This window comes from Equus przewalskii, chromosome 20 (genome assembly GCF_037783145.1).
Source record: "Equus przewalskii isolate Varuska chromosome 20, EquPr2, whole genome shotgun sequence".
Lineage (NCBI taxonomy): Eukaryota > Metazoa > Chordata > Mammalia > Perissodactyla > Equidae > Equus > Equus przewalskii.
In genome coordinates this window covers 35,963,787-35,989,555 of record NC_091850.1, presented here as the reverse complement: position 1 = coordinate 35,989,555, position 25,769 = coordinate 35,963,787, and the positions used below count along the sequence as shown (strand labels likewise).

The window sequence follows — 25,769 nt, the reverse complement described above, 5'->3', positions numbered from 1 at the left end:
GGGGGATTGGGGGAGAAAAAGAAAAAAAATTTTTAAAAATTAAAAAAAAAGGAGCACATAAAATTGGTACTGTACAGTTAGATATTAGGTATAGAGTTTCACCTATGGGATAATTTGATCCAGGATTTTGAAACAATGTCTCTCTATGGAGAGAGTAAGTTGATTCTTCTGGACGTAAAAACAATAGTTCATTTGGTATTTATGAATTAATTTTATTTATTAGCAAATTGGTTTAATTTGTAAAGCACTTAATTTAGAAGATGCGAGATGATAATAATGAGGCTGCTGCTGATGATAATGAAGCAGCAACAGACACCCATCTCAAACTGGCGTTGGCAAAAAAAAAATTAATTGGATTATAAAAACAAATTAAGTGTGGAAAGGAAAGAATGAAAGGAGCAAATAAGCAACTGGGCCTTTTCTGCTCATAAAAACTAGAATTTGTGGCTTGGGTACTTGAGTACTATTCTCTTTCTCTCCCTCCTTCTCTCTCTCCTCCCTCTTCTCTCTTGCTTTGAACTAAGCCACCTAAACCTGATGGAATATAGAAATACATGGAATTCAGATTTAACATCTTTCAGTCCAGAAAGCAACTGGTAGTCTTTTCTAATTTGAGTTTAAAAAATACTGGAAATGGGAGCTGGCCCAGTGGCCCAGTGGTTAAGATCACACGTTCCACTTTGGCAGCCCAGGGTTCACTGGTTCAGATCGCGGGTGTAGACCTACACACCACTTTGTCAAGCCATGCTGTGGCAGGCATGCCACATATAAAGTAGAGGAAGATGGGCACGGATGTTAGCTCAGGGCCAGGCTTCCTCAGAAAAAAGAGGAAGATTGGCAACAGATGTTAGCTCAGTGCTAATCTTCCTCAAAAAAAAAAAAAACCCCAAAAAATCCTGGAAATGGACTCTGATTTCCCTGGCTTAGGGCAGACGCCCACTCCTGGATCATACATCTGTGGATTCAGTTGCAGTTATCAGGGCAGAAAGGTCAAATATAAGCCTCTACCTTGGCTTTATCCCTTATTATCTGTGAAATCTGGGCACATTTACCCACCTCACTAGGTCTCAACTACTTGTTCTATCAAAGGAGAATAATTAGTGCCTGACTCATAAGGTATTGTTGTTAATTTATTTTGATCTTTATGAATACAAAGTAATAGTTATTTGTATTACAAGGACTTATTTTATTTTTACAACAGCATATACCTATGAGACAACTGAGGCACGAAGAATTTAAGTGACTTGACAAAGATCACAGAGGTAGGAAGTGTTGTAACTGGTTTTTAGACCCACAGTCTTACATAGTATTTTATGTAATATAATACACAGAAAGAAGTTAGCATAGTGGTAACATACAAATTGTCAACATGTTATTGTTTTCATCATGAACATCATCATCATCAACCCTGGTTGCTCCCAGTATAGCCATGGATAGATAGATAGATAGATAGATAGATAGATAGATTTCGAAATAGCAGGGTAGAGAATGGTGATTGGCAGATAATAGTATAGATGCTTACTCTGGTCAGAACTATTGGCTCTGTCTAGCGCATATGTACCCTAATTTCCATACCTATCATTAGTATTTATTTTTTGAGGAAGATTAGCCCTAAGCTAACATCTGTGCCCATCTTCCTCTATTTTATATGTGGGACACCTGCCACAGCATGCTTTGATAAGCAATTCGTACGTCCATGCCTGAGATCCGAACCAGCGAACCCCAGGCTGCCTAAGCGGAGTGCATGAACATAACCACTGTGCCACCAGGCCAGCCCCCCATACCTATTATTTTAAAAATTCTCCTGCTTAACAAAATATACACATATGGCCACACATACTCCAGAATGAGAGAAATCAAAGTCATACCACATGTTGACTCTCAGGTGATGGTAATTATTTATAAGGACTTTTATGGCTATTCATAATATTGTAAACTACAAGAAATTGGTAAATGTAACCACAAGCAATGTAAAAACTCTGAGAGAAATATTAGAAAACTACAATGCCAGATAGTGCTTGGAAAAAGCGTAATGGAAAAGTACCATCTAGTGGCCAGTAGCTCAGAACACGCCCTAATTTTGTTGCTCAGTGATGGCATAGTGGAAAATGCGCAGCCACAGAATCTCAAGGACACCTGACACCTCACTTTGATAAAATACAACAAATTCCTTAGTCGACCACACTGGGTACCCTGATTTTCCCGCTGAGAGACCTCTTTTGGCCATTGGTCTTGCCGATCACCTATTCCACCCATCTTGCTGGGTGGAAGGTAAGCCTTTCAGGAGAAAAGTCCAGTTGTATTAGATGAAGCCAGAGACTCTGGCAGAGGCCAGGATGCCATGGGCCTTTATAAGCTAGAGTAAGAAATTTGCATTCATTTTCAGTGCAAAGTACTTGAAGAGTTTAACATGACACGTCTAGGAAAGATCAATCTGGCTACACAGTAGAAAACAGCTTAGAGGGAAGGAAAGGGATTTGGTTAAGGGGGAGACTGGACAGGGCCTATCACTCTAGTCCAGAAAGAGATGTAGATGGCATCTAGAGAGCAGGTTTGAAGTGGACACTGATTCTGCTCAGGTTCCCTTTGATTCTTTTGTTTGTTTATTTGCTTTTCCAGTTTTGTTGAGAAATAATTGACATACGTCACTGCATACAGCATGATGGTTTGATGTACCTATATTATGAGTGATTACCTACCACAATAGGCTACACGGACAGACACACACACACTATATACACGACAGTATATGCATGCTTTTGCTTCTAATGGCATGCACCTGCAACTCTCTTTGGAGGACTTCCCTTGCCTACTGAAGCCACTTTGCACACATGCACAGGGAGCCTAAACTGCCTGCAAGTTTACAATCATCTCCCACAAAGTCCCCGAGCCATCATCTAACAGGTGCAGAAGTATAAAAAGCCACCCGTTATTTACATCCCAGAGCTCCACTCCAGCATCATACTGAGGCTGGAACTCGGAAGGAAATCACACCCTTGTTTGGATTCTTCTTCCTGTCCTGCTTTCCCACCCTCCCCCTCACCTCCTGACCTGAAAGCAACTGGTTAACAAATCACTGGCACACAGATCCTTGCCTCAGGGTCTGCTTCTGGGGAACCAGACCTAAGACATGGATGCAATCCACATATTCACATATTCAGAAGAATAAATACTGCTTTCCCACGTATAGTTTATGGAGGATGAAAAAAGAGGAGAAATAAAATTCCTAGATTATGATTTTGTGAACTGCTTGGATGAGCGAGCCATTTATTGAGTGCTATTTACATCAGGGGAAAAGATGACCTATTGGAAAAATAAAGAATCAATTTTTTCTTATTCTGGTCAAAGTAAAGAACTTATTTTTAGACTGCTACCAGCAACTTTTCAGCATAATTAATAATAAGCAGCAAAGTGATTCATTGTCCTCCTGATTTTATATAATTTAATTATTTATTTATGACAACTCTTTAAAGTAGATTCTTCCATAATCCCTCATATTATTATGAGGGAACTGAGGCACAGAGAGGATAAACGATTGCCCAGATTTATATACATAGAGACAGAAGAACCGAGAATTAAATCCAGACATTTCCTTGCACTTGGGGTCTGCTACTCCAGAAGTAGCCCACTGACATCGGTGATGCTGGCAGGCGGCGTTTATTCTAACTTGCTTTCTGTGTTGTAGGCACTCTGCTCAGTCTTTTTCGAGCATTGTTTCTTTAACTCTCCTCACAGCAATGTTACGAGGAAGGTATGACCACATTAGATGGATATGTAAACTGAGGCTTGCTTGTTGAGGTAACTTGCTAACATCACAGGGTAGTAGTCACCTGTGGGAAAAGTGGAAGTCATCCAGGATTTGACTTCTGTTGGACTGATGTCAGTTGTGATGTCAATGCTCCTGGATATTAATTGTGCTGCTGTTAAGTAATCTAGCTCCATACGCATCCACCTGGAGCCTTATTTCACATGCTTTAAGAGCCTGCCCAGCTCAGGGTCTGTGTCTTCAGTCATAGTCTGACCTGAAACAATCTTAGCTGGCTCATCCATAGCCATCTCCTTCTCGTTATTTTAAGTCTCTATATCATATTCTGCTTTCCTCAGAAGTCTTTTATAGCAGCTTTTTCAAAAATATCTTACTCCACTCCAGTCTCTATTGATTTCTTTCATATCATACATTTATTTCCTTCATATTATTTACCATGTCTTTAATTATCCCTTTCATTTAGTGGATTATACGTTTACTGACTATTTTCTTTAGTTATAATGTAACTTGTACTGTGGTAAGATATATTGTAAAGCAATATATTCTGCAAAAAGCAGTTATTGACAATAGGTACTTAATATGTATTTATAAAATTAATTGGTTAATTGAGTCATGCCTAAAATGGATAATTCCCAATTTGATTCTGTGATCACACGTGAGATGCACTTAATATTCCATTGCATAAACAAGATAATAAAGATATGGAGGGGGCTGGCCCGGTGGTGCAGCGGTTAAGTGCACACGTTCCGCTTCGGCAGCCCAGGGTTTGCTGGTTTGGATCACGGGTGTGGATATGGCAGTGCTTGGCACACCATGCTGTGGCAGGCATCCCACATATAAAGTAGAGGAAGACGGGCACGGATGTTAGCTCAGGGGCAGTCTTCCTCAGCAAAAAGAGGAGGAGTGGCAGCAGTTGGCTCAGGGCTAATCTTCCTCAAAGAAAAAAAAAAAGATATGGAAAGAGATGAACTGGGAGGAAATGTCCCTTTTGAAAGAATTCTGGTGGGTTTTTTTCTAGCAAATAGATTACGATCTGCAGTGAAGTAAGAGTAATATTCATAAAAATCTGCATAACAATTAAATATGAACTTCACGACATGAGTGGTATAAACTATAAAATGTTTGAACTTTGAAGTCCTTTTATTACGTCTTCTTTATTTTCCTCATAATCCTTGGCATAATTCTTTCACATTTAGGAAATATTAGTGCACTGCTCCTGTGGCCAGTTTAACACCTGTACATTCCTCTGCTCTTAGACAAAAGTGCAGATTCCAAAAGATTTTTGTTGAGATTGGTTTTAAAGTTAGCAAGCTCTTATCCCATGGGGTTTATTAAAAATTCTTCATATCCTTTATTCATTCAATAGCAACAAGCTGATTACTAAATTTTCTATGCTTAATTATCTCTATCAGCCTTAAATGCTCTGCATTTTAATCACCATTTTTGTTGATAAATAAATACCATCAGATGCATTATAAAGTACAATATTTTAAATTTGGTTTAACTTTGATTTTGTAATCAGGGAATTCACTTGAATCTTGTTAACTTTAAAAATTGAAAATTGTTTTATTATTATTCCCTTAATTATATTTCTATTGCATTTGAGAAAAATGGCTGTTGGCTATTTGTGAGTCAAAAAAATGTGCATTATTGTAATTAAGTAGGATGTTCGGCATATAAAATCCACATCCAAAATTAAATTATATTAGTATTTGTATCCATATAGTTTAAACTCATAAAAAGTATTTTAATAATTCCAATCTTGTTTTTTAGGCAAAGTTTCACAGATGAAATGTACATATAACACAAGTGTATGTGATTAATTTTAGTGTCTTATTATACAATTTGTAATTAGCAACGTGCTTCCACATATATTAACCTATTTATCTTCAAAAAAACCACAATTGTGTGATATGGTCATATAATTTACATCCTTTTCCAGATGAAATATATGAGGTTTAGAGAGATGAAGAAAACCTAGTTGTTTTGTGGTTTTGACAAAAGTCTTATGTAGCCCTTGGCCAGTCATCTTTCCAACACACTATTGTGTTTTCTTATATCCATTGGAGAGACAATTCTGACAGCTCAGTTAGGGAAATGATGCATATATAAAGAACAAATTCTAAGAATATAAACAGATACCAAAATTATGAGTCTTACATAGTCAAAGAACTATTTTGGGATATATGTTTTAACAAATCTATTTTTCATAATAATTGATAATTCTTACATTTATTTTATAAATATGTGTATGTATATATAAATATATATAATTGATCACTAGTTTTTTTATATTTATTTATTGTTTAATATATATATTTAAGGTCTCTGAAATCATTTGCTGATTTTTTTCCAAGAATTCCATGCCTAATTATTGTCATATGGTAATTTGGGATTCTATCCTTATTTAAATAAATGTTATAAAATGATTTAAAAAAAAACAGAAATTTATGGAAGAAATATGAGCTGCCAGCCTTGGAAAAGCAATCCTTAATAGTTAACACTACTAAACTCCAAGGTTTAAAAATTTATCTTTAGGTCTTCCCTAGAAAACTGACAGTATAAACTGATAACAGAAGAGAAGCTGTTGATTCAGATTTTGCCAATATTATCAAAATAATAATAATAACTTTATATAAAATAGAATATATAGAATTATAGAATGTAAAGGCATGTAACTACCTATTGCCAGAATCTGAGAAAAATAACCATGTCTATAAGGACAGTGGGGCTAGATTAAGCAAATAAATAATGATTGCTGACTCTCTACAGTATATGAAAAACAGATCGACTTTCAATAAAAAGGAGATAGGCAAGAAAGTTGTTTCCCAATATTGGTCCCCTGAATGAGGATATGGGGTATTAAAACTTATATATGATGCTCTACTACAAAGAGGTTTGAATTTGGCCAAAATTCTATTACATCTATTCAATTAATGCAATCCCTGTAATAGAAGAGGACAAGGGGAAAAAATGAGACAATTTAGGGGATATTATTTTGAAAAATTTGGGGTTTTTTTTGGTGAGACAGATTTGCCCTAAGCTAACATTTGTGCCAATCTTCCTCTATTTTTCTGGGATGTGGGACACCTCTACAACATGGCTGATGAGTGGAGTAGGTCCACACCCAGGATCTGAACCCGCAGACCCAGGCCACCGAAGTGGAGCATGTGGAACTTCAACCACTTGGCCACAGGCTGGGCCCCTATTTTGGACATGTTTTAATTTGGAGATAGGCCTTATAAGTAGTTCATTTTAGTCTGTCAAAGATGAAAAAACTATTAGGAGAGAGCTGTTTACATTCACAACTTGTTTAAGAATGTTGACTAACAAGGTGTTATTGGTGTAAGAGACAAGTAGAAGTAGAATTTGATATTATCACAAACAATAGGTGAACTTTTTAGTCCATGTATTCTGAAACACTGGAAACTAGACAGAAAGATTTACAAGGTGTTGTGGCAAAATTACATAATACGCAGCATGAAATTGGGCTACAATAAAGCTAATGGGCATGCACACCATTCAATCAGCATAAGCACATGCAATGACACTTTCATCTGAGGGAAAAAACAAAAACTAAAGCACAACAGAGGGTCTATCAAAATGTAGGAAATAAGATGAAGAGAGGGCTTTAAGTGGGAAAGAGTAATTAAGCTAGTGTAGAAGAGAGAAGTGTCCAGTCTTAACACTCTCACAGTCTGGATGGACTTCCCCTTAGATACATGAGCAAAGGAAAAGAAAGACAACAACAAATTTCATGGAGAATAAATCAATATCATTAATATATAAAGAATATTCTTAAAAACTAGTAACAAAATAGAGTTATATGTAAGTAAAAAGAAGTAAAATGAATGATAGACATGTATGCATTCATTGTCTAAACAGAAGTGATAAAAACCATGCCAAATGCAAAGGCTGTTCAGATACTGGCGATACAGCAATGAAGTAAACAAAGTACCTTATCCTGTTGACATGGTAGCAGAGGACAAATAAATGAAAAAACAACCAATAAATAAAATAAGTAGCAGATGGTGCTGTTATAAATAAAAATAAAGCAAGATAATTGCAAAATTTGCTATAAATTTACAGTAATCAAGACAAAATGGTTTTGGCAAAATATAAATTGATTGAACAGAATAAAAACTACAGACTTAGATCCATTCAATATAGTCAACCGATACTGGTAAAAGGGCAAAAACAATTGAATGTGGAAAGGATACATTTCTCAACAAACTGTGGTGGAACAGCTGGACATCCACATGCAAAAGAAAAATTTTTTTTGAGGAAGATTAGCCCTGAGCTAACATCTGCTTTCAATCCTGCTTTTTTTGCTGAAGAAGATTGGCCCTGAGCTAACATCTTTGCTCATCTTCCTCTGCTTTATATGTGGGATGCCTGCCACAGCATGGCTTGCCAAGCAGTGCGTAGGTCCTTGCCTGGGATCCAAACCGGCAAACCCCAGGCCACCAAAGCGGAGCACACAAACTTAACCAGTCCACCACTGGGCAAGCCCCACAAAATTATTTTTAAATGAATCTAGATACAAACTTTACACCTTTTGTATAAATTAACTCAATTTGGATCATAGATGCAAATGTAAAATGCAAAATTACAAAAAGATGAGCCAGGAGCATCTTGTAGTGCAAGAAAGTAAAGCAGTACTTACACACACACACACACACACACACACACACCATAAACACTACACTGATGGGGCTACATCAAAGAGACACAGGATGAAAAAGTTCTTAATGGCCAAAATTGGAGCAGTTTGAGCAAGAAATTAAATAAAGAAGTATTGTACAATAAGTGAATGGGTAAAGGAAATATCCATAAGTTCATACTGTTATAAATAAATAATTCAATCAATACATGAATGGAGAAGAAGAGACAAATCTTCCTTAAGGATGAATTTCAAATAATTTGTATAGAAACTCTGCCCTTAAGGAGGAAGGCCGAAATGCCCACTTCATAAATATGGGATGCACACAGTAACTTCCTTCCAAAGAGTACAGAATGAAAATTGGGGGAAACAAGTTTTGTTTTGTTTTTAATGGAGAAACCTGACAAACACTATCTCAGCCAGGTGATCAAGGTCAATATCAACAATATTAAAGCAAGTTGATAGTAAGTACCCTTGATTTGATATCGTGAAAATGGCACTCTACCCCTGTGGTCTACTTCTCTAAGCCCATAAGTCCACTTTAATCAGAGAAAAACATGAGACAAATTCTAATAGAGGTGCATCCAGTAAGACACCTGACCAATTCTCTCCAAAACTGTCTAGGTCATCGAGAACAAGAGAAGTCTGAGAAACTGTCTTTGCCTAGAGGAGCCTAAGGAGACATGACTACTAAATTAAATGTGATATCCTGGGTGGAATTCTGGAACAGAAAAAGTATTAGCTACAACCTAAGGAAATTTGAATAAATCATGGTCTTCAGTTAATAATATTATGTCAAAATTGGTTCATTAATTGTAAAAAATGTAGTGTACTAATTTCATATGTTAATAATACATGCAACTGGGTGAAGGGTATATTAGAACATTACGTACTATCTTCTTAATTTTTCTAAAAATGTAAAACTATACTAAAAATGAAGTCTGTTTAAGAAAAAATAAAGTAAATTTAATGGATAGAGGATAAATTATGTGTGTTGGGGGAGATACTGTTATTTTTGATAATATCATCAAAGAGGAGGCCTCTCAATTATGATGACTGCTGAACAGAAAGCTGAAGGAGTTAGGGAGTGAGTTATGAGGATTTCAACAGGAACAGCATTACAGCAAAAGGAGCTAACAAAATGCAAATACTTGACATGAAAGAAGTGGGGGAGAAAGGATGTTCATGCCAGAAGCCACCAAGTCACAGAAAGGATGTAGTGCACCTACAGCTGAGTGAACAAGGGGAGAGTCATGGACTGTGAAATCCAAGGGGCAGCAAGTTTCCCGAGTCTCACTGCCATGACAAGGAGGCTTAACCTTCATAATATTGACATCACATGAGGGTTTGTGGCAGAGGAGGATCGTGATGTGATGTTAAATGGTTAGCTCTGACCGACATACGATAAATAGACTTCACAAGGCAAAAAAGGAGACAAGAAGATGGACAGAAGACGATTGAAACAATCCTGATAAGAAAATGTTCTCACTGCGATGAAATTAGTAGAAGTGGAGGGGTTGGGAACAAACCCAAGGCTTAGGGTTGAGCAACAGATTAGAGCTGCCGCTTGCTGACAAGAGGCATTGGAGAAGTTCAGGTCATGCGTGGGAGTACAAAATCAAGACTGTGATTTTGAACATAAGATTGATACGCCTTATTTAAGATCCAAGTGAAGATAACCCATATGCATTTGGATAATCCAGTCTGGAATTTAAGGATTTGTCAGGATTGGATTTATAACATTGAGTTCCATCGGTACACTCCACGGTTATTAAAGATAAGAGAGTGGTTAAAACTCCACATAAAGCAAAACATAAGAATACAGTTTTAGTTTCAATGAAAAGTAAGAAAATGGAAATTTTATAGTTAAGGTTTGAGGTCACAAGGCTTGATATTTTTAAATGAAAGCTAAAAAGCAAGGAGAGAATTCAGTGCTGTTAAAGAGTACTAGGGTGGGCACAGTTCTTGGTATAAAAAAGGAAAACAAAATATTTCTTTGTGTTTATTAATGATGACAGTAAAATGTATAAAATTATGTTCAAAGTAATTTGTCAACAGCATCAAAGCCTTAAAATTGTTTACAGTTTTTGACTAAGTAATTCAAACTCTAGGAAAGTTTCTGAAGAAATCAGGCATTTGAAAGAGAGGTTTGGGTATATGCATGTTTATCAAAATATGATTTATTATTGGATGTACTGGACATGTTATGTTTGGACCTTCAGATCCACTCTCAGGTCTCCACTGTGATCAGTGCAGCAGGAGATACATTCCTAAGAACTGTATCAGTGGGCTCACTGATCCCTGGTTGAATTGAGCCAGTGTGAGGCACAGGTAAGAGATCAAGGGTGGGAGGAGAGGGAGGTCAATTTCCCCCACGCAGCACCGTTCAGAGTTGGCGCTTTTCTCTATAATGAGCAGTAGCTCCTTTCAGATAGATGGTGCTCTGTTAGAATAGCAGGGTACTCTCTCTGGAGTAGTATCTGCTCCAGGTCCCTTGTCGCTCTGTGCTGAAGGGGGGTAACAGGTGCACGCTATTGTGAATTCCTGCTATGGCACCAATCCTAGTTAGTTCCTTTAACTCTGCCCACACTCATCCCCCCATTACACCCTTCCCAGCCACTGAGTATGTCATCTGTTTCCTGCAAACATCCTGACAGAAACGTTGGTGAAAAGTTGGAAATGAACTAAATGTACCTAAAGATAAGGGAAGGAGAAATAAATCATGCCACTTACGTGTTATATAATGCCCTATCATGAAGCCATCAAAAAAATCCATGGATTAATTCTTTCACCAAATATATATAAGCACCTACTCTTTTCCTAAGCATTTTTTAGGTGAACAGAACAGCAGACTCCTTGAGGAGTTTACATTCTAAGAATATAGTCTAATTTAATAACGAGAGAGAGTTCATTTATGACATGTCCGTGCATAGCTTACTGACATTAGAAGTCATTTATTGAATAGTATTTACTCTACTGGGAAAATGAAACCAAAACTTAAATTTATATCTCAAATTTTTAATCAGTGGAGAAAAGTATAACTGAATTTTCTGCCTGTGGTTTAATGTCAGCTTTCAGTGTCAGAAATGAACATCAGAGTCTGTCAGATGCAAGTTAATGAGTGTGTCACGTGCATCAGCCTACACTAAGTAATTCTCATTTAAGAAAGAGCACATAGTGCTAAAAATTGTTCATATTTAAAACTGTATTCGATTTGATAGAGCTTCTTTCTTGAGTTAGCTCTAGAAAGCAACAGTGTAGACCAAACTGTTAGGCAGCCACGTCTTAGTGTGGGGAGAGGAAGTATGGGACAAGTGTGTGGGTGGTAGGATGTGCTTGGTGGCTGAGATTGGAGAGAGGAAGGGAAATTAAATAGCTATGGAAGAGCAAATTATAAAACAAATCTGCAAGCATTTGTAATGATTTCCACATTAAAGATGCAGAGAAGTTAATATTTTAACCAAATATGTAAGAGAGTATTATGGATTTTAAACAAGAATTTCAATGTTTTTTGTTTCATGAATCTTTTGGTCAGTCTGATGGCAGAACAATGTTTTTAAAGCATAAATTAGATACAAAATATATAGTACTAAAAAGGAAATCATTTTATTAAAATACAGCTATTAAAATATTTTTAAAAAACAGTTGTGTTAAAATAGTAGATTTGCTTCTTAACTAATGAAATCAAAAATAAGACCCATCAGCAGATCTGATCAGTATCATAATTTCAAAGAAAAAATGAACATACAAGGTATTTAATTTCTACTGATGATAAAGTCACAGATACCTCTAATACTTCTGTGGATTGATATCCATAAACATAATTGAGGGATATGCTAAATTTCAATTAGAGATTAGCACAAATATTGATGTAATGTTTTTCAGTTTAAATTTATGGACTCCATGTTAGGATTTCTTAAAACTAGTTTCAAAATAAAAGGGGCTTAAATTTTTAAAAATATGTGATTTTACATTGACATTATCATGTAGCTGGAAGAGTAGAATGAACAGTAAAATGTGTAGAGAGGAAATACAGATTAATATTCTGAGTTTGTCACTCTCTTAATGAGCTTATGCCAGTTTATTAACTAGGTTTTATTTTCATTATATCTAGAATGGGAATCATAAGCTTACCTCATAAGGACATAAAATGTTATATAAAATCATGTGTATAAAAAGAACCTGAAATATAGTAGATCCATAATATATAATTATAGTCTTCCTTTCCTTCAAACTGAAACTATTGATTAGGTCATTATATAATTATATTCCATTAATGTGAAATAAAAAATATGCATTTGCCTAGGAAACTATAAATGAGAATTGAGAGGGTCATTGTAAACTATTACATTAACCATTTTAAAGGCATAAGCACACCCATAGTTTATTCTAAGCATTAACCTGGATTCTGTGGTAGATGCTATGGTGCTCCATGCAGATGCCATTTACCAAGCCAGTCTACCTACCAGCCAACTGCTATGAGGTTTGGCTGCTCACTGCTTATAGCTACCCCTTTCTTCTGAGAACTTTTTAGACTGATGACGACCACCAACCCAGGGAAATCACTCCATACTCACCACCATAGTGAATGACAGTGAGATACAAATATCCAGGCCTCTTGCCTCAAGGTGGGTCAATATTGCATTCCATTTTACATTCAGAGCCTTCTCTCTGTGGATCAGGCCAAGGCTAGACTCAACCTGAGACCACGTTGGTCGTTGGTGTTGTGTTCTTTCTCCTTCTCACTCCTGCTTCATTCCCTCACTTACAGTTTTCTCCTGAGAAGCACGTCTTCAATCCATCACCTGCACCTAAATCCAAGTCTTAGACTGATTCTAGGAAACCACTTAAGATTACATATGCTCTGAACGAACATCTGCTCTATGAGAAGTGAGCCATCCAGTTATTCTTCAAATATTTATCTAGTTCCTACTCTTACCAAGCACACAGCACACTTTAGGTACTTGAGATACAAACCAAACATAAAAAGACTCCTGCCCTTATGTAACTTACATTCAAGCAGGAAGAGACAAACACTATCCAATAAACATAATGAATACGAAAAACATACAGTATATAGAAGGTATTCAGTGCTATTGAAAAAAAAAATAGAGCAATATAGTGGGATCTCAGTATAGTGGCTAGGGAAAGGAAAGGAAGGGAAGGGAAATTCCAAGTTGGCCTCATTGGGAAGGTGTTATTTGAGGAAGTATTTGAAGAAAGAGGAGCTATCCAAGTAGGTATGTGGGAGAAGTATTTTCAGTGAGCATAAAAGATAGAAGAAGGGTCCTACAGCAATGGAGTGCCTACCTTGTTTCAGACATATCCATATACGAGAGTGAGGGTGAGGGTACAGGAGAGAGGACAGAGCAACGGAGAGAGTGCAGTGTTCTTGAAGCCCAGAGAAGAAAGTATATCAAGGAGGAGACGGTGACATGAAAACAAGTGATCAAAAATATGGGGACTGAAAATGACTATTGGATTGAAACTTTACCCTTCACTGTGTAATTAATATATTGCAATACTTTTACGAGTAAGTGCAGATCGTCTTTTCCCTGGACTATTCAAATGGTCAACTGGTCTAACTTTTAATGCCTAGAACACGCTACAATCTTCCTTAGTGACAAATATATTTGCAAGTGTTCTTGATTTCACTTTTTTTTTTTTTTTAAAGATTTTTTTATTTTTTCCTTTTTCTCCCCAAAGCCCCCCGGTACATAGTTGTGTATTCTTCGTTGTGGGTTCTTCTAGTTGTGGTATGTGGGACGCTGTCTCAGCGTGGTCTGACGAGCAGTGCCATGTCCGCGCCCAGGATTCCAACCAACGAAACACTGGGCCGCCTGCAGCGGAGCGCGTGAACTTAACCACTCGGCCACGGGGCCAGGCCCTTGATTTCACTTCTATGTGGAGTCAGCCTGAAAAACTGTTAAAACTTTAAGACTCACACTATTACAGCTCATTGTTTGAGAGAATGACCTCTGGAGCCCGGATGCCTGGTTTCAAATCCCAGCTCCACTAGTCCTAGCCAGGTGACCTTGAAGATGTTATTTAACCATTGGTTGCCCAGTTTCCTTGATGCACATGCTGTATTATTGTTACTTTATAGTGTTTTGAGTTAAATTAATTGATATCCATAGACCAAATAGAATAGTGCCTGAATATACTAGTTTGAACGGGCTAGTTAGTGCAATGATAACAATGTATTAAAACGGTAGTGCCCACAGCATGTTTATCACAGGTCAGCTAGTGAATGTTGCTCCACCTCTCCTTTATCAGAATTTCAAGCTAAGGGAGACATGCTCTAATCTCTACTTCCCCCATTGTTAAGGCAGGAAAAAAAAACAACTTTGCAATTGGCATGGCTCCAACCAGAATTAACACACATCAATTCCACTGACTTTTCATTGGCCAAATCAGGTTACTTTGTCTAATTTCAAAGGCATTGGTGAAGTACTTTCCCAGCAAACGCTCAGAAGTTAGAAATATTTGGTAAATAACACAGGGGATCATGACGATGCAAGCCTTGGTTACCAAATACGAGGTTGATTCTTTCCCCTGGAGAAAAGCATACAATAAGTACAACTCAAGAGTCACATCCCAGCTTGACATCAAGTTTAAACTGAGGGGATGCAGAAGGGGGATGTCATGTGGTAATCTCTATATCAAGTCCCAACAAGGCTTTTCATGACCAGAGACCTATGAGCAAAAGAGACAGCGTGTTTGCTCCTCACACATGCAATAAACAGTAGTGACACAAAGGCAGTATAAGCATAATAAATAGGTATTTATTTATTCTTCTGAAAGCCATGACCATTTTGAAATCCTGTTTGCATATTCTACTATACTTGGAATGGAGACTTAGGCCATTATTAGAAGTTACTCTTCATTTCTGCCTCCTGAAAGGTGTTCCCTTGTCTACTGTTCTTTGTGGCCCTTCACCTTCTGGAATTCTTTCATATTCATTGACCTCATTGACCACTTCTGAAGAAGGCGGTGGATAATATTGATCCTTGAGGGTTGAGCAGATTAGCCGGTTTATTGCTCATGGAAGTTCATGGCCCGAGGATCATTTTAACCTCAATGAGACTCAGAATTTTTCGGTTGGGGCTGGTGGTTTCTTTGCAGGACAACTCTTAAAAACTAAATCTTTTTTTTCTATTTGGCTTCAGTCAGCTCCATGTGTCAAGAGACACTTCATAGAAACATTTTCCATTTAAATATACTTCTTAAATTTTCTGTATTGATTTATTTTCCTACAACCCGGCCACAGGTCTTGCTATATCTACTTGATTACAGATTCCTTGGTCATATCAGCCTTTACTTGGTGAACCACAGCTTTAGCGTTTTTAACATGAAATATTTGGTCCAAGTGAAAGGATTTACTAGGAAATTTAACTGGGTCCTAAACCTTGTTGATATAATCCATTCAGAAGTTTTAAAAATAGCTGTGGTGTTCATTCTGTTGATTTGCATTTTGCTACCTAAATTTCAATCAGTCATTTTCACACAAAACTATTATTTCTCTTGTATCAGGGAACACCAAAAAAGTTGCCTCTTCCTCTCAACCTCCCGGTACCCCATTCATGCCATCAAACTGGAAATAACTCTCTGAATTTTTCTCTTTCTTATAGTACTTTGACGATAGAGCCATTGTGAAAAATACACCCTACTAATATTCTGTTTTGCCACATTTTCCCCTAAAATACAAGTTCATTGGGTGCAGGATCTGCCTTCTAAGTCATCACAAGTGATAGTTTACCTAATATTACATTCCTGTGAAATGAATTTCCATCTTTTAAGACTGATAAGGCTTTCTTCACTGCTGCATGACCAGGGCTTTAGTCAATGCTGCAAATTTTCTGTTTTCTTGTTATTGTTAGGACAGCTTATCACTTCTAGTAGATATTTATGCACCAGTCACAATAGGCTAGGTATACTGTGGTAACAGAAAACTCTCAAAAGCTCAGTGGCTTTAGGAACAAGTGTTCATTCCGGCTCAGGGTATATGACGCTGTGCTTTTCCTGGGAGGCCATGATAAACCCAATCACCAGGAAGCCAAGGCAAAGGAAGGTCCATCACCACTCTCCCATGATTGCCAAGAGAAGAGTGAGGGAGCACAGAGAATCCCATGGTAGCCCTTAGGCCCTCCACACAGAAGAAACACACTCATTTGCACACTCATTTCAATGCGCAAAGCAGATCCCATAGTTAAGTCTAAATTCAGAGGTGGGGAAGAAGTACGAACAGTCTTATGATGGGTTTGGAAGAGAGAAATCCAAAAGGATTTGCTCAACAGTTCTGATGATTTCTTCACTAGCATATGAGAATCCTTGTTATGGGTTGAATCGTGTCCACCAAAAATACTCAACTCCTCACCCCCGGCAGCTGTGAATGCCAACTTATTTGGAAATAGAGTCTTTGAAGATGTAATCAAGGTAAGAGGAAGTCATCATGCATTAGAGTAGGCCCTAATCCAATATTTCTGGCGTCCTTTTAAGAAGAGGAGAAGAGACACATATACAGAGGGAAGATTGCCATGTGTGGATGGAGGTGGAGATTGTAGTTATGCTGCCACAAGCCAAGCTACTAGAAGCTGGAAGAAAAAAAGAGGTATCTTTTGCTAGAGTCTATGGAGAGAGTATAGCCCTGCCAACACCTGGATTTCAAATATCTAGCCTTGATAACCGTAAGAGGATAAATTTCGGTTGCTCTAAGCCACCCAGTTTGTTATACTTTGTTATGGCAGACCTAGGAAACTAATATACTACTAATTAAGTATTAGTAATATTTCCTTGACGTTAGCAGGTAAAGTTAAGGGATTCTTTTTCTAGCTTGAGCATCATTGAGTCCATAATATTAAGGACGGAGAGTTCACATGAAGAGTTTTTAAGACCATAAACAAAATTGTTTCAAAAGGCTGTGCTCCCTGCTATGTAACTTTTGGAAAGACACTAACCTCTCTGTATGTCTCAGTTTCTTAACGTGTAAAGTAGGATAGTAATAATAATAATACTTATGGAGTTGCTGCTAATTCTCTTAAAAGGCTTAGAAGAATACTCAATTAAGCTTAGCTATCTTTAAACTTTCACTCTCTCTTTTCCAGACTATGATTAAAAACAGATATTTTTATTCATCCATATATTAGGTCATCTTGCACAGCACAGAGGAGAAGCTTAGAAATATATGTTGAGGGACTAAATAACTTACAATGCTTAATATTTAGTATATTGAATTACATGTATTATATCTTTATGTTTTCATGAATTCAAACTAGACGTATAATGTAATCTGGAAGAAAACTCTCATATCATTAAAATATAAAGTCATATATAAATCATGGACATTTCCATTTAAATATTTTCCTAAAAACTCTATGATTATCTTTAAAAATTAGATGAATATATTCTTTTCCTCAGCCCAGATGAATGAAACAACAGCAAAATGCCATTTACATTCTTGAAATGTACTGTGAAATAAGCTCTATCAGACAGATAGTAAAGATTTCTTGGCACTGATACCAATTTAAATGTTACTATAGCGATCACCATGGTAATGTTTTCAATTAGTGCTGCATAGTCACAGCATAACATGAGTCTAGTGTACCATTTGGCAACTTCATAAGGGATCTATACAGATTATTCAATTTTACCAATCAAAATTCTAAAAAAAAACAAAAACATAAAGCAAGCAACAACCATGAACTATCCCTAAGTTTCAAATTTCAAATACTCTTTAAACTTTAAAAATATTTTAGTATAAAAATACATTAACATGTTTACCTTGCAAGTCACCTATTATGAGCACAATACAGTTATAAAAAAATTTACTTAATATCTCATTATCAGACACTGATGTTAAAAACCCAGTGTTTATTTCATCTGGAAAGTCCATCTGAAAATAAACTCATATCTGATAGATAAATCATTATTATTAGATATAGGGAAGGAAAAGGGACATGATCATAATAACATAACAGTCATCTACGATTGTTACGTTTAGCATTTATAAGCACACATTATGGACCAGGCACTCTTCTAAGTGTCTCACAGTGTGTGGTAATCATTCATTCTGTTCACAAATAGCTTATGTTTCCATCTTCCTAGCCCATTGGGATGTGCTTCACTGCCATTTTGAAGTTCTGTGTGGCTATTTGGCAAGTGAAGTCTGAGGATGTGAGGCTTGTTCTTTCTGGGAAGGACGTTTATGCACTGCCACTATCTTTTTCCCTTTGCCATACCAAGTAGCAAGACTTCTCAGCTAGAACCCCAAATGAACACAACAAGACACTCACCAACCAACCCGCGTTGAGAAAAAATAAACTTTTTGTTTGTTTGTTTTAAGCCGCATTGCACACTCTAGTCCTTTTCGATTGATACATGTATCTTAAATCACATAACAGTTTTAAAATCCACACGATGAAGGTGCTACTATTGCCATTTTATACACAAAAAACATGAAAGTTCAGAGTGGTAAAATAAATTGTCTAAAACACACCTCCATTAGGTGGTGAGGGATAAAATAAAAACAGCTCTGAGAGCTGACAGCCAGTGCCCAGCCTGGCAACTCAGAGCCGGGCTACGGTTTCCCTTGCTGAGCAAAAGCAATTTAACAGAATAGCATCATCAGATGAGCTCACTCAACAGCTGTGGGTGAAGAGGACAAAAGCACTAGGCACCCCCAAAATGACCAATTCGCTTCCTCTCCTCATTACTACTTCTTTACTAAAGGCAGTGTCAAATTGTTTTTCCAGATTCCTGTATAGAAATTAATATACATCTTCAGAAACACCTCGATTTCCTGATATTATCTGACTAAATGCTCATCCCTGCTTTGATAAGCACTTCCCAAGTGCCCTAGTACATGCCCAAACTCTATAACAAGTCTATCCTAACTCCCTGTGACCAAATTTCCCCATGATGGGCAATATGCCTTATTGCAGGAAGTTAATACACCTAACTTTGACTACAACCATGTTCCTGGTGATCTTTTGGACACCGGGCTTTTCTAAGTGGTAGTTGAGGTTAATATTTAGGGAATCTGGCTCTAGTACCCATGATGTAACCACTCTGCTGTAATCCAAATAAAGCAGTATGAATTTTGAGAATTAATAATGTAATTAACATAGGTTATTTCCTTTCTTAAAGCAGTTCTATGATACATTGTACTGAACAAGTCAAAGGATCCATTTAAAACAATATGTTAAAGAACAATACAGTAAAATTGACACTGATGTGACTTGGTTTGTGTATATATAAATATATATATATTTATATATATGTGTGTATATATATAGTATATATATATACGCACATATATATACACACACACATATGAATTTATAAGGAAAAATTAAGAAATAAGCTTGGTTCCCATCCCACTATCCCAACCTCACACGCAGAGGGTTGAATCAATTACACTCCCAGTTCAGGCACTTGTAATTATTGCTGGTTCATACAAGGACCTTTTCTTGTTTTATTGATAGACTTATTTTTATTTTTATCCCCATCTGCCACTCTCAGCTCCCCCAATTTTCCTAAAGATTTTTCAATAAATAAGAACCTATGAATCAAAAGTATTTACAGTAAAAATTAATTATCCTTATCATGTACCCAGAGGTGAGTGTAGAATTATGGTCTGATTTGGAGGAGGAATAAGAGACCAAGAGTTCAAGTGATTCAACGTGCTCTGCCTGTGCCTTATAAGATGGCATGTAATGGACACCTAACTGTAGCAGACTACTTACCAATTTGAACAGATTATCTTTCACTTTACACATATTGCACATAATTGGATGTCATTTTTAAAGCACATTAAAGTTAAAAATGCTTAAAATTTGGTTAGAAATACTGCACAACCAAAGAGTTTAATAAAGGACTGAAATATCTCTATTAACCCACTGAATTCCGAAGGGAGAATATTTATTATTTTCACTTTAAATAACCGTGCTCTCACTATTGATCATCATTAGGACATCTTTTCTTTCTGTAAGAGGAAATTTAAAAAGTGAAAATGCATCTGAGTTAATCTCCTAAAGTCAGGCTTTATTAAGGTTCCTACGCCTCTTGCTATGGATCCTTCCCCATAGGAAATTCATTTAAGATGCCATGTGATAAGACCAGTTTATTTTTTATTTTATCCCCATGTGTTTGCCAAAGGAACATATGTTTGCTGCTTAAATAGCATCATTAAGCATCAGAGGTATGAAATATATTTATCAAAGCCAAAAAAAGAAGATTTTCAAATGTTTGCCTCTTAAGAAGGTGCCTAGTATTAAATATAAATTCTAAAATACATGCTCTGATTTCTTGCACTTTAATAGTGATTCCCGGAATTATTTAGTTCATGTTTCTATTACATAATATTATAACCATATACTCTAAAACATTTGATACAACTTTCAATAGGATTCTGCTTATTATGAATATGAGAGTCACTGTGTCAACACTGCAACTTAGAACATTCAGGCTGTCATTATCTTCTGACAATAACTTAGTGCAAAATCATTTTTAGTTCATGATTTTGTCATCCTAATCTAATGAGACGTCATCATCATCATCATCATCATCATCATCATCATCAAAACTCCTGTAGGTAAACAGAGGGACTGTGTATACAAAGACAGATATGATATGTACTGACATTTTATATAACTTTTGTTAGTGAGATAATCTATCCTTTAACATTTCTACATATTTTACTGGTTTCGAATGGTTTATTTTTTCCTTCATTGTAACCATCCTCAGAAATGGATGCTGTAGAACCTCAAAAAATCTCTGACAGACAGTATTGGCATGTGAATACCTACTACTAATAACTTTATCTTGGATTTGCCAGAACACCATTATAATATCAAGTATGGTTTTTGGCCATGCATTCACAAGACATTTCTATGACACGGTGCTGGAATCAACAGATAGTACTAGGTTGAGGTGAGAAGTGAAGGTGAGAGAGATTGTTGTTTGATGAAAAACAATGCATTACCCGTCACAAAATGCCACAGTATGAACACAAAGAATTACAGGCTTTTATATAAAAAAGTTTAATCATGCATGTTAGAGTCTACCATCAACAGAGAAAGGGAACCACTGGTCAATATACTTAAAGACCTATATGTTATTCATCTTATAAGATGAGAATGCTTATTTCAAGTTTAGCTATTTGTGAACTTTGAGTTTTTCAATGGTTATATTTAAGAATCTGAGGATTTGGTTCTACTCATTTGGGGAGGAAGTTTAGTGTGATTGGTCATATAATTTTCTCCTAAGTAGTGGTTTTAAATCCAACAGTAACTTAAATCCAATGTGGAAATTATTCATGAAATGAAACACTGTTTTCTTTACCAAGTTGTCAAAAATGCTTTTAATAGTCAAAAATTTAGGATGTGATAACTTTATTTATGAAATTTTGGTGAGATCAAGAGAAAAATTAAAGAAGCAGATAGAACGTTTCAAAGAACACATTGTTTTTTAATCCACAGAGAAGAAAGGCATATTTTTATTCATTTAAAAAATTATACCCTGACAGTTTTCGAAAAGGTTGCATTCAGATCACTTGGAGTTTCAGATGCCAGGGTGTCATCAAGTTCCAGCACTAGTTTTTCTTTCTTTCTCTCTCCTTCTCGAAAGTGACAAGTTTCAAGTTAAATAAATACAGGAAGTCAGCACTTCAAAACCGTTCACGTCTTCTTTCTATTCTTCTTCACTCTAGTTTTCTTTAATTTTTGACATACACGTCAAAGTGCTTTCTTAAAATACTTTTATCTGCCTTATATTTTCTTTATCATAATAGGCACGTACTTTTCAGGTATATTTCATCGAGCCTCACAAATGAACATATAGGGGAAACCATTATGGGTCTCTCATACAGAGACAGAAATTAGGGATCAGAAGGATCAAATTACTTCTCTTGGGATCCCAGGACTCAGGGCATGACTGGCGGTTAAGTGAGCACATTCTTCTTTGGTGGCCTGGGGTTTGCCAGTTCGGATCCCAGGTGTGGACATGGCACCACTTGGCATGCCATGCTGTGGCAGGCGTCCCACATATAAAGTAGAGGAAGATGGGCATGGATGTTAGCTCAGGGCCAGTCTTCCTCAGCTAAAAGAGGAGGATTGGCAGCAGTTAGCTCAGGGCTAATCTTCCTCAAAAAAAAAAAAGAAAGAAAGAAAGAAAGAAACATTTTATAAGACCTATTATCTTTCTAGGAAAATAATTTGCATCAATTCTTATGTCACAAATGGAACAAATCATAAACAGAGGTAATGGAAAGCCATTCAAATTTATTTGTTTCTACTTATTTACAGGAAGAGCTAAAGAAATTTGGTTTTCAAATACTACATACAGAATGTTCCTCAGATATATATCATCTTCATTTAACCACATATTAAATATATATAAAGGTTTTTTTTTATATGTACCCAAATTTAGGAGAGAAAAATAGTACAAACTATCTCTGACCCATGGGTAGTTATTATTAGTGACATAATATTATTGATAAAATTAATAGCCTTTCTTTTTTAGATTCTACAATTAGAAGGTGTGATTTGTGTTTGTGAAAGCTCTTTCTGTTCTCAGGGAGCCTTTTCCATCATGTAGTTATAAGTTAAGTGATAGCCCTGTACTTTCTGATGGAAAAATCCAAATGCTCATGTGTCATACATGGATATTAAGCTTTCTCTTTAATAATGTAAATTTTTTTAAATGTTCGCTTCTCTGGCATAATGTTATCAGAGTAAATTATTTTATTTTTTTAATCTCTTCCCATAGTCTGAGAAGGATTGAGGATTCTGCACTCCCAAATAACAACTTGCATCAAAGTAATACCTGTTGGTTAGAGAAATGTTCCACAGCTACCTGGCAGTCGGCTGAGAGGAAAGGATGAAGATGGCCATGAGTCAACTTTCTGGACTATGAAATTTCAATTTAGCATATTAGTTTTTCTTTCCTGATGTCTTCTGTTCTCTAACATCATCTTCATTCCTTTTATCCTTCTATGAAGGGTGTTAAACTATATTATTAATTGCTATTCTGTCCTCGTATTAGTAGCACTGAGAGAAACAAAAAGGAACTTATTAGAGTCAAGCATTGAGAACTGGTGAGAAACTAGAAGAGGAATCCTAACCAAATGATAACAGCTGAAATCCAGAATTTTGGAAACATTCCTAGAAATTTTAAAGAAATATTTGGTGGGGGTGGACTTGGTTTGCTTTTAGAATGCAAACTGGAACCAGGATTCGATATTTGGGTATAAAAGTAAAGGACAACTGTGGAAGACTGGAAAATTAGCTACACACTTGCTATTAGAGATGAGAATACAGATTTGTAGATGCAGATATTGAAAGAGATGGAGAAACAGATAAATGTGATATATGTGCTCATAGTTTTGCATGAACATCCGTAAGTTATGACATGCACTTTTTTTTTTTTAAAGATTTTATTTTTTTCCTTTTTCTCCACAAAGCCCCCCAGTACATAGCTGTATATTCTTCGTTGTGGGTCCTTCTAGTTGTTGTATGTGGGATGCTGCCTCAGTGTGGTCCGATGAGCAGTGCCATGTCCACGCCCAGGATTCGAACCAAGAAACACTGGGCCGCCCGCAGCGGAGCGCGCAAACCTAACCACTCGACCACGGGGCCAGCCCCATGACGTGCACTTTTTTTTGAAAAAATATCTGTCTTTGGTTTTTCTAAAATGCTTATTTTATCTTACTATTTGTATGTAGCATTAAAATAACATGATATTTGACACTTTTATAAACCAGAATTAATTCCAGCCTGCTTCTCTAAAAATTTTACTTTGTGCTATTTCTAGCATTAGAAAATATTAGTAAATGCTCTAGTTTTATCTTAGTATGATCTTGGTGTCATTTAATGAATAGGTCGAGGAGATATAATTGCCATATGTAGCATTTATGCATGCTGAAATCAAGCTTATGGTAAAGTTACTGCTTATTTATTATTTAATTTCTACTTCAGCAGAACACATGGAGGAGAAAAATTAGTATAGGGATGATGGAGTCAACTCATATTTAGCTGGGAATAATTGGCCACTCAGCCAACGAGTATGAAAATAATATATAAATAAAGAGAAGTGGAGTTGATTATTAAATTCACGTATTGGAAACAATGATCTTAAATATCCTATGAAATAAAATGAATTTTGAAAAAGCAGAATATTTAAGAGAAGAGATGTGTTTCCCTACATGCAAATATTCCCAATAGTCATCTACCATATATGAACTTTGAAAAATATTTTCATATCTCCGGGTTCTCCAAACAATGACTGCAATTTAAAGTATTCATAAAATTAAATACATTAGAAGAAGTGTTATCCTATTGGAAGATTGGGTTTAGGAACTAGACACAACTGGAATAGATGAGATAAAATCATATTCCTTTTTGACTGTCCTGTGATCACATATCCATTATAATTTATTTTCTATAATTAGACAATAGTGTTGCTATTTCAAAATATAATTTTAAAATATTTTAATCTGGAAATTTGTTTTAATTGTGTACTATATTATTTTGAGTATAGTGGCAATTAGTTAAAACAATTTATTTAAAAATCTTCTTTATTTTAAAACAATTAGCAGTTAAAAACAATTTAATTATTTAAAAATATTTCTAAAATAAAGTTAAACAAATAAATTTGAATTGCAGAAAAATAAAATTAAAAATATATCCTTTTATTTATACTTTCATATACTTAATAGCTTACCTTTTTATTTCTGGAAGGCAAAAATCCATCAATTACAGTATAATTATATAATTGACACTTATAGTCATTAAATATTAAACACTTTAGTGCATAAAGTTCAATTACTGCAAGAAATATAAAAGCTTAAAATCAAATATGATAACTTGATTTTTTGGAGCTTAAGTTATTTTATTGTTACTAGTAAACTACTTTAAGTGGTGATATTATAAAGTAAGATATATATAACTATTTTAAGGATTTATTGTACATATACATACACACAACACACACGTACATACATACATATCTATCCAAGAGATTGCACAATCTGCTTTATACATCTTGATGTATTATATTTTATGTCATTACTGAGATAACTAAAGAAAATAGTTAAGAACTGTTAGAATAAGAAATCACTAAATTAATAATATCTGGTGTTCAATACTTTTAAAACTCGTTCTGGGTTATTAAATGTTTTAAGGATAACTAGAATATAGTTTATGAGATAATTGAGTTCAAACATTGTATTTGGAGAAATAAAATTTAAAAATTCTCATAAAATTAAGTAAATATTAATTCATTTTAAATAATATGTATTAAAACAGTGTCAAAATACATTTTTAACTTTAAAACGAAGTGTTC

General features: G+C 35.7%; 1 protein-coding gene across 2 annotated transcripts in view; it reads right to left on the bottom strand.

The window, feature by feature from the left end:
* The window catches only part of CDH9 (cadherin 9), a 132,974-nt gene that overhangs the window by 89,675 nt on the left and 17,530 nt on the right, over nucleotides 1–25,769 (bottom strand). The window lies entirely within an intron of this gene.